Source organism: Gavialis gangeticus, unplaced genomic scaffold (genome assembly GCF_001723915.1).
Source record: "Gavialis gangeticus isolate Ggan-Ray unplaced genomic scaffold, GavGan_comp1, whole genome shotgun sequence".
Taxonomy (NCBI): domain Eukaryota; kingdom Metazoa; phylum Chordata; order Crocodylia; family Gavialidae; genus Gavialis; species Gavialis gangeticus.
Window position 1 is genome coordinate 9,424,681 of NW_017729034.1, and position 7,795 is coordinate 9,432,475.

Sequence of the window (7,795 nt, forward strand, 5' to 3'; positions counted from 1 at the left end):
GTGTGTGTGTGTGTGTGTGTGTGTGCGCGCGCGCACGTGCATATATTCCAACTATTTGAGTTGGTCTAAAAAAAGATATCGGATTTACCCAAAGAACCTTGTCTGCCTATGTCCTTAGACCAACACGGCTACAACCTACACCCCTGTGCATATACTGTCACCTTCCTTTTTAACTTCACAGTCCAGGCAGCCAAGCCACTGCCCCTGCACATTTAGTACCGCCGGTGGCCATGCTCTGAAAACACTGGCTCTTTGATTAATCAGGAAGGTTTATTTGGCATAGGAGCCAGAGCAAGGAGCGGTGGGTAACACCCTTTCTGCAAACAACTGCAGAAACATCCTCCCATTGTTGGCATCCTTCAGCAGGTTTGTTTAGCTGCTATGCAGTAACCGGAGCCCCTGGGCTTCAGCTGGTGAGTCAGTGTCACCAGCAGGCACACAGGCTTCCTGCTCTAGCTCCCAGGGGAGAAAAAAAAACCCCAAAACCTTTCCATTGTGTTTCTGAGTAGGATTTTAAAACAACTAAAGCAAAGGCTGCCCCCCAAGGCATCCGTCCAAGGCTTTACTGAGAACTGCCACTGGCAAAATGCTTGGAGAGATGTGTTATTAACAGTCACCATATAATAGGAGGAAGTGACTCTCATTGGATCAATATCAGTATTCAAATTCCGCCTGGGCTGCTGGGAAACCAGTCAGACTGCAACTTCTGAAACTGAAAAGCCCTCTTACAAATGTTAGAGAAGGTGGCATGCAGCTCCAAACCTCGGGTGTGTACAGAAGTTGCTTTTTTTTGGCATTCAGAGTACTTTATTGTTGTGACTTAACAGAAGTGTACAGTTTTACAGCGCTTTAAAAGTGAGTGCAGAGCTTTACATCAACCTTTGTTAAATGAGGTGTTAAATTTGAAGTGCTGTATTTTGCAGCAGTTTAGGCATCTAGCTCATAGTGCTTCACAGAAAACACCACAAGTTAGACCAGGGGTTTTCAACCTTTTTCAATCATTGTACCCCCAGGTGACTGGAAGCACAGCAGTGTACCCCTGGCTGCTGAGTGGGGGGGAGGGAGGGGTGGCACATGGCCAGATGCCAAGGGGGGAATGCAAGCTTGCCCCACCACCTGCGTAGGCCGGGTGACCCCGCAGGGCGCGGAAAGCTTGCCCTCTAGGGCACGTACCCCTGGTTGACAATTGCTGAGTTAGACAAATCCTCCTGACACAACAGACATTAGCAATTGGATCAGGAGTATGGGAGATCAAGCTCCAATTTGGAGCCAATCCAAGGAGAGAGGCTGCATTTCTCCAGCCTCTTCCCTTAGCTCTGCCCCCTCTCCCAGCCCCCAGCCCTGTCTCAGGATGGGAGGGGGAGATGACAGGGGAGGGAATTCCATCTGAGGGTTCCCCAGCTTGTGCTGAGTGGGTAGGGGGGGTAGATTGAAGCCCCCCCACCTTGGTGGGCCTTCAGTCCCCCCACCCCATCTCCCAGTGCCAGCTGGGCAACCTCCAGAATGAGCTCCCTCCAATCCCTCCTGTCCCAGTTCTGAAAACAGCACTGGGAGCAGATCTGGGTGGCATTGACCCAACCCTGCTGCTGGCATGCACAGACAGACATTAATGAAAGCACTCTGCTTTGAGTGCCTTCATCTGAACCCTCATGTAACGTTCTTTACAAGTGCTCTACAGCTGTACACTTGTGTTAAGTCATGGCCGTAAACTGCTTTCAGGGGCCTAACCACACTTTAGCATGCATCAGCAGATGCATGACAAATAGCTCCAAGGAGGTGATACTTCCCCTCTACGCTGCATTGGTCAGACTGCAGTTGGAGTCCTGCGTCCAGTTTTGGGCACTGTACTTCAAGAACGGTGTTGATAGGCATGAGAGGGTCCAGAGGAGGGCCACTCATATGGTTGGGGGCTTACAGGACAAGCCCTATGAGAAGAGACTGAGAGACCTGGACCTCTTAAGCATCTACAAGAGAAGGCTGAGAGGTGATCTTGTGGCCACCTACAAATTCATTACGGGGACGCAGCAAGGGATCAGAGATGCTCTGTTCACCAGAGCGCCTCTTGGGGTAACAAGGAACAATGGTCACAAACTGACAGACAGCAGATTTAAGCTAGATATTAGGAAAACCTTCTTCATGGTGGGGGTGGCCAAAATTTGGAATGGGTTGCCAAGGGAGGTGGTGCTCTCCCCTACCTTGGGGGTCTTTAAGAGAATGCTGGATAGGCATCTGGCTGGGGTCATCTGACCTCAGGACTCTTTCCTGCCTAGGCAGGGGGTCGGACTCAATGATCTGTTGAGGTCCCTTCTGACCCTAGCATCTATGAATCTATGAACCAGGTGGAACTTTTCTCTTCTGTCTGCACCTAATTTAGCAACCTACAGTGCTTTAAATAACTTCTGTATTTGGTCACATTTCTGACCAGCGGAGAAGCCCCAAGAGACTGTGAAGTGCCCCCTGCTTCCTAGCCTGGAAAATACAGGGAGGCTCAGACCCCCCTCTCCCCCAACCCCACCAAACGCTGCATTTCTGTCATGTTTAAGAGTGCTGTAACTTTACAATGCTATAAAAAAGTGCTCTAAATTACAGCACTGTAAAATGTGCATGGAGCACTTCTGTACACGCCCTTCTGAGCCTTAGATTTATTGTGGCTCAAGCCACAACCCTGCATACAAATATCCCTGTGGGAGGGGGCTGGATAGGAGCAGGTTTGTGTAAGGAGGACCTGAAGGCCTGGTTGTTGCAGGTGGCTGGGAAGGACTCTGATTATCATCTTAGCATCATGGCAACTTGGGCACCTGCCCCTCAAACAAGCCTCTCTGTGAAGAATGAATAGAAGTACTAGGTAGGATTTATATTCTCAGTTGGCCCAAACCAGAACATGGAGTCCACAATACCACAGACAAAAGGGAGGTCTAGGATTTGAATCTCATGACCCAAACCTGCCTCCCTAATTTGACTGTACATCAGATCCAAGCATGGGAAAGGCCTGTATTCCAGTCCAGACACTGCGTCCCAAGGTGACCACAGAGGGGAGCCCACACTGGGTACAGTGCGGGGAAGTCTGCATAATTCTGCTTTGCAAAGCTGCAGAGAAAAGAACTGTCAATTGTCACCCTGGCATTTACCTAGTAATGCCAACTGTCACAAAACCAATGTGAAACTTGGGATTTTTAAGTCAAAATAACTCCAACTCGTGATGTCCTGATTGAATCCTCAGATCTCCATATCTTCCCAGCTGGTAAGTTGGTGGAGAGGGAATGGGCGAGGGGAGATTGAGGCCCCTGCGGTGAGGGAGGGAGTGGGGAAGGAGCAGTGGCAGCAGTGAATGTGGCCGCGAAGCGGGTCGTCCAGAGGTGTGGGGGGCAGTGGGAGGGGGGTGGCTCCCCGCAGCAGCATGCCCCCTACCCCCGGGAGAGGCATGAGAGGCACGTGACACCCTCATGGCGCAGAGGTGACCTGCCTGCTGTGGGCTCAGGGCTCTGCACCCTACTGCCTTTGCCCTGGGAGCTCAGTCATGCAACGCTATTGCCACTTGGTGGGAGGGCAGGGGACATGGGGCGCGTTGGCTGCACAGCATGTCCCCTGCCTGCCCAGCAGCAGGAAGCATACTGGCATTGTCCGGCTGAGCTGCTGGAGCAAAAGCAGCAGGGCACAGCGCCCTGAGCCCATAGTAGACAGACTGCCTCTGCCCTGCGAGGGCACATGCCCCGCATGCCTCCCCCAGGGGTGCGCGCTGCTGCAGGGAGCTGTGTACCCCCCCCCCCAAACACACCTTTGGACAACCCTCCCTGGCCCTGGGGCCCCATTCACCCCTGCTGGTGCTCCTGCCCCACTCCCTCCCTCACTGTGGGGGCCTTGATCTCCCTCTTCCCCCACTGCTTACCTCTCCCCCCACCCTCTTCCCCTCCACTTACCAGCAGGGTGCTGTCTGTGTTTCTGTGAGTGTCCACTCCTCATTTCCAAGCCACAGCTCCCTCCCCCCCAGCCCTGCTGCTGCCTCTCACTCCTGACCCACACACAGTACCCCATGTCCTAGGGTGTGTGGGGTTCCCTCCCACAGCTGCAAACCCCACCACACCTTCACAAATAATCCCCCCACACACACTTAAAAAAATAGCATCTCATGATTTACGTGCCAACCTCTTGATTTTTTTAGGAGTTCATCCCATGATTTTTGGCACGGTGGGGTTGGCAATACTATCTATCCCAATTTCATAGCTACCTATTGTGTCAGAAGATGTGGGGATCCTTGAAAACCTGCTGTTATGCCCAATATGCACTTTGGAAAGACCAAAAGAGACAGAAGAAAAGAAAGCAAAGGCCAAGCTGTGAGTAGGCTCACCATGTGTTACCTGGGCACAACTACTGCCTACCAGGGCATCCTTGCAGGCTGAGCTCTGGGAGCAGGCAAAAAGGTTTGGGTAATTTTTCCATAATAACAACCCAAACGATTACCATGTGCTACCAGGGAGTTCTTACAGACTGGAAATTGTACTGTGTGCTGTTAATGTCCTTTTGAAGGGAGCTGCCCTTGTCCCTATCTGCAGGACACATCTCAGCTGCCTTTTATCCCTTGTCTTTCTTTCCCACGCTCAGAGCAGGCTCTTGGGGATGTCACCACTGCAGCTTCAGAGAGGGAAGAGGGAAATGCCCTCTCCTAGTGATAGTTAGGTCATAATAGCTCAGTCCCAATTATGGAAGGAAAACAGCACCATCTGACCTTCCTGAACAGGCACCATGGTAATTACAGAGTACCTTGCTACTGACCCACAAAAACCGCGGGGTAACCCCCAGGAGTCACTTAGGCCCAGCCTGTCTCCTCTTTTGGCTGCACTAATGACCCCTTCCATGGCCACAAGATGGTCTGTGCGGAGAAAGAGGAGGTAAACAAACCCTACTTTGCCAATCAGGCAAGGTCTCCATCCCACTTGCTTAGGCACTGTCTCCTCTTACTTTTCAGTCATGTCTGTAGCCACAACTCTTTCAGATCCCTCAGCTGCTGTCTCTCCTTTGCCAGTAGACGCCTTTCCAGAGCATTCAGAAGAGGCCAGCTCTTGCTTCTCCTATCTGGTGTAACTGCAGTGGTCGGGTTGGCACTGATATTCCAGGAGGAATACTTAGGGCCAGCTTGTATTCCACTTATTAGCAGGGATCCTGGTTGCTCTGTTAAAAAACCTCAAATTATCTGATTAAAAACCTCCAAATCCACATTTTTCTTCAATTAAAATGAAGTGCCACTATATATGTAAGTATCAGTTGAGCATAATGCTTTATTGATATATTTACAATTTTAAAGCAATTTGGAAGCCTACCAGTGCCTCAATCATTATAACAAAATAAATTCTAAATATGTATATACTTTAGTATTTACATTTTTTTTCCTCGTGGAAAAATCAGAGCTCCCCTTCCCCCCTTTGCTCACCAGGACACAGGTTGTGGTGCTGAGCAGCCCTGATATGCAAGTGTGCCTCACTCCCAAGCCACAACCCCAACAGCCCTCTGGTACCCCTCCCACCCGACCTGCAGCCCCTGGCCCTGCAGGTGCCCCTCACTTCTGACCCACAGCCCCTCACCCCCGGTGTGTGAGGGAGTGGGGTGTGAGGTGGGGGGGTGCCCAAATGTAGGAGATGCATCGAGGGGGCATGCAAGGGCACATACCCCCACCCAGGTTTGTGCTCCTACAGTGGACATGGAGCTGCAGTCTGGCCACACCTGCATAAGCAGGAGCTGTCTCCACAGACCAGTGGGCAGGTCCCAGCACAGGAGGGTGGAGTGGGGTAGCAAGACTCATTGCTGCTGCTGCTGGGACCACTGCACCAGCCATGCCACCAGCAGCGTAAAGAGTAACAGAGAGGGGGACGGGCTGCACTGCCCTCACCTCCTCCCACTGCCAGCCATTTGTGCGCCAGGCTATGGGTCTGTCCTGCCACCCTGGCCTAGCCATCGCTGCTCACCTCAGGCCACTGGTGCTGCCCATCACATCCCCTCCCCTCCCAGGTAAAGCCATGGCCTGAGGGAAGCAGCAGGGGCTGGGCCATAACAGCTGGCAGCGAGAGGAGTTGAGGGCAGCCTGGCTCCTCCCCCGCAGTTACTTCTTGTGCTGGTGGCAGCATGGCTGGCATGGGGGTCCAGACAGTGGTAGCAATGAGTCTGTCTGCTCTGCCCTCCCACACTGGATTCCACCTGCTGGGCCGTGGAGGCAGATCCTGCCCATGCTGGTGCAGCCAGAGTGCAGCCCCATCCCTGCTGTGAGTGCACAAATCTGGGGGGGGGCATGTGCCTCCACCATGTCCCCCAAAAACATGGCCTATGCCCCCTCCCTCACCCCACCTTACCTGAGGAGAGCTGCGGGAGCTGCACTCCACCATGCTGCCTGGCTGCCACTTACATGTGTGTGCGTGTGTTGGATTGACCCCCCGTGATTGACCTCCCCTGCTCCCCCACCCCAGGCAGCCTTTTGTGAGCTGCAACTCTGCCAGCCTGCAAGGGGAAGCCTGCTGTTTCCTGCTTTAAAGGAGAAAAACATGGATTTTCTCTTTTAAAGAAGAAAATCACTGATTTTCTTCTTCAAATAAGACAGTCCACCTTTTTCTCCTTTAAAGGAGAAAATCCATGTTTTCCTGCAGCAAACAAAACCCCCATATCCCTGCTTATTAGGTAGGTAAATGGACTTAAGCACCAAAGAGAGATCCTATTCCACCCTGCTTGAGTCCCTGAAAAGCAGTTAATGCCACAGGGGTGTGGATCCTCCTCCTCTCCACTGCTTTTTTTGTGACTCAGTCTTAAGGAGAAGATGACAGCATTTTACCAAGACAGATGCATTAATGAATTTTCAGGACTTAAACAGGGTGGAACAGAATCACACTTAAGTGCGTAACTCCACTTTAGGCACCCAATAGATAGAACAGAACCTGGCCCTAAATATCCTCCCTTCAGCAGATGGAGTGGCCTCTGTGCCCAGTCACAAAAGTGTTTTGGGCTTGTCTCAGGGCACAGACAAATCAGTGGAAGCCATAAGCTGGAGCAGGGGAAGAATCCAAATCGTCTCAACTGACTGACTGCTCAATAATTGCATGGTCATGGGAGGGAGGAGGAAGCCCTCCAAAAAAACAGCATAGCTGTTAGGGCTGCGTGAAGCTTTGGGTGCTGATTCGATTCAGAGGAAATTCGGTCCAATTCAGTGGCCGAATCTCTGAATCTGAATTGAATCAGGAGACCAATTAAAAGGTCCAAATCGACTCGAAGCTCTCTGAATCGATTCGGAAAAGATTCAGAGAGCTTCAGCGATTTGGGCAGTCCCTGCCCACTGCAGCAGGGAGCTGGACCCGGACTCCATGCTGGTAAGTAAGGGGCAGGGGAGTTGGGGGCTGGAGAAGGGGGGAGGGGCTGCAGCAGCCTCAGAGCTTCTGGGGGCTTGTGACAGAGTCCCCCACATAGCGCAGGGCAGTGGGGGGCAGCAAGGATTGCTCCCCGCCCCGCATCTGGCAGCACCTGGTGAGTAAGGGCCTTTTTTTTTTTGTACTATTATTCCAGTCTGTTACCTCAGCAGCAACAACAGGGCCAAACAGAGGGTTTGTGCTCATTCAGTTAGTGCACCCTTGTACACACCCAGTGTTCAACCACAGCTTGCTTTATGCCTATGACACTGGGGATTTCAGGGTAACCTCTTAACAAGAGCTACCCAAGTCTGTTTGGCTTCTATGATTAAACCAGACCGGAAGCAATCAGTTTGGCCTGCCTGAAGTTTTATGCAAAGTTATTCTGACCTACACTGGATTTGGAAAATACAATG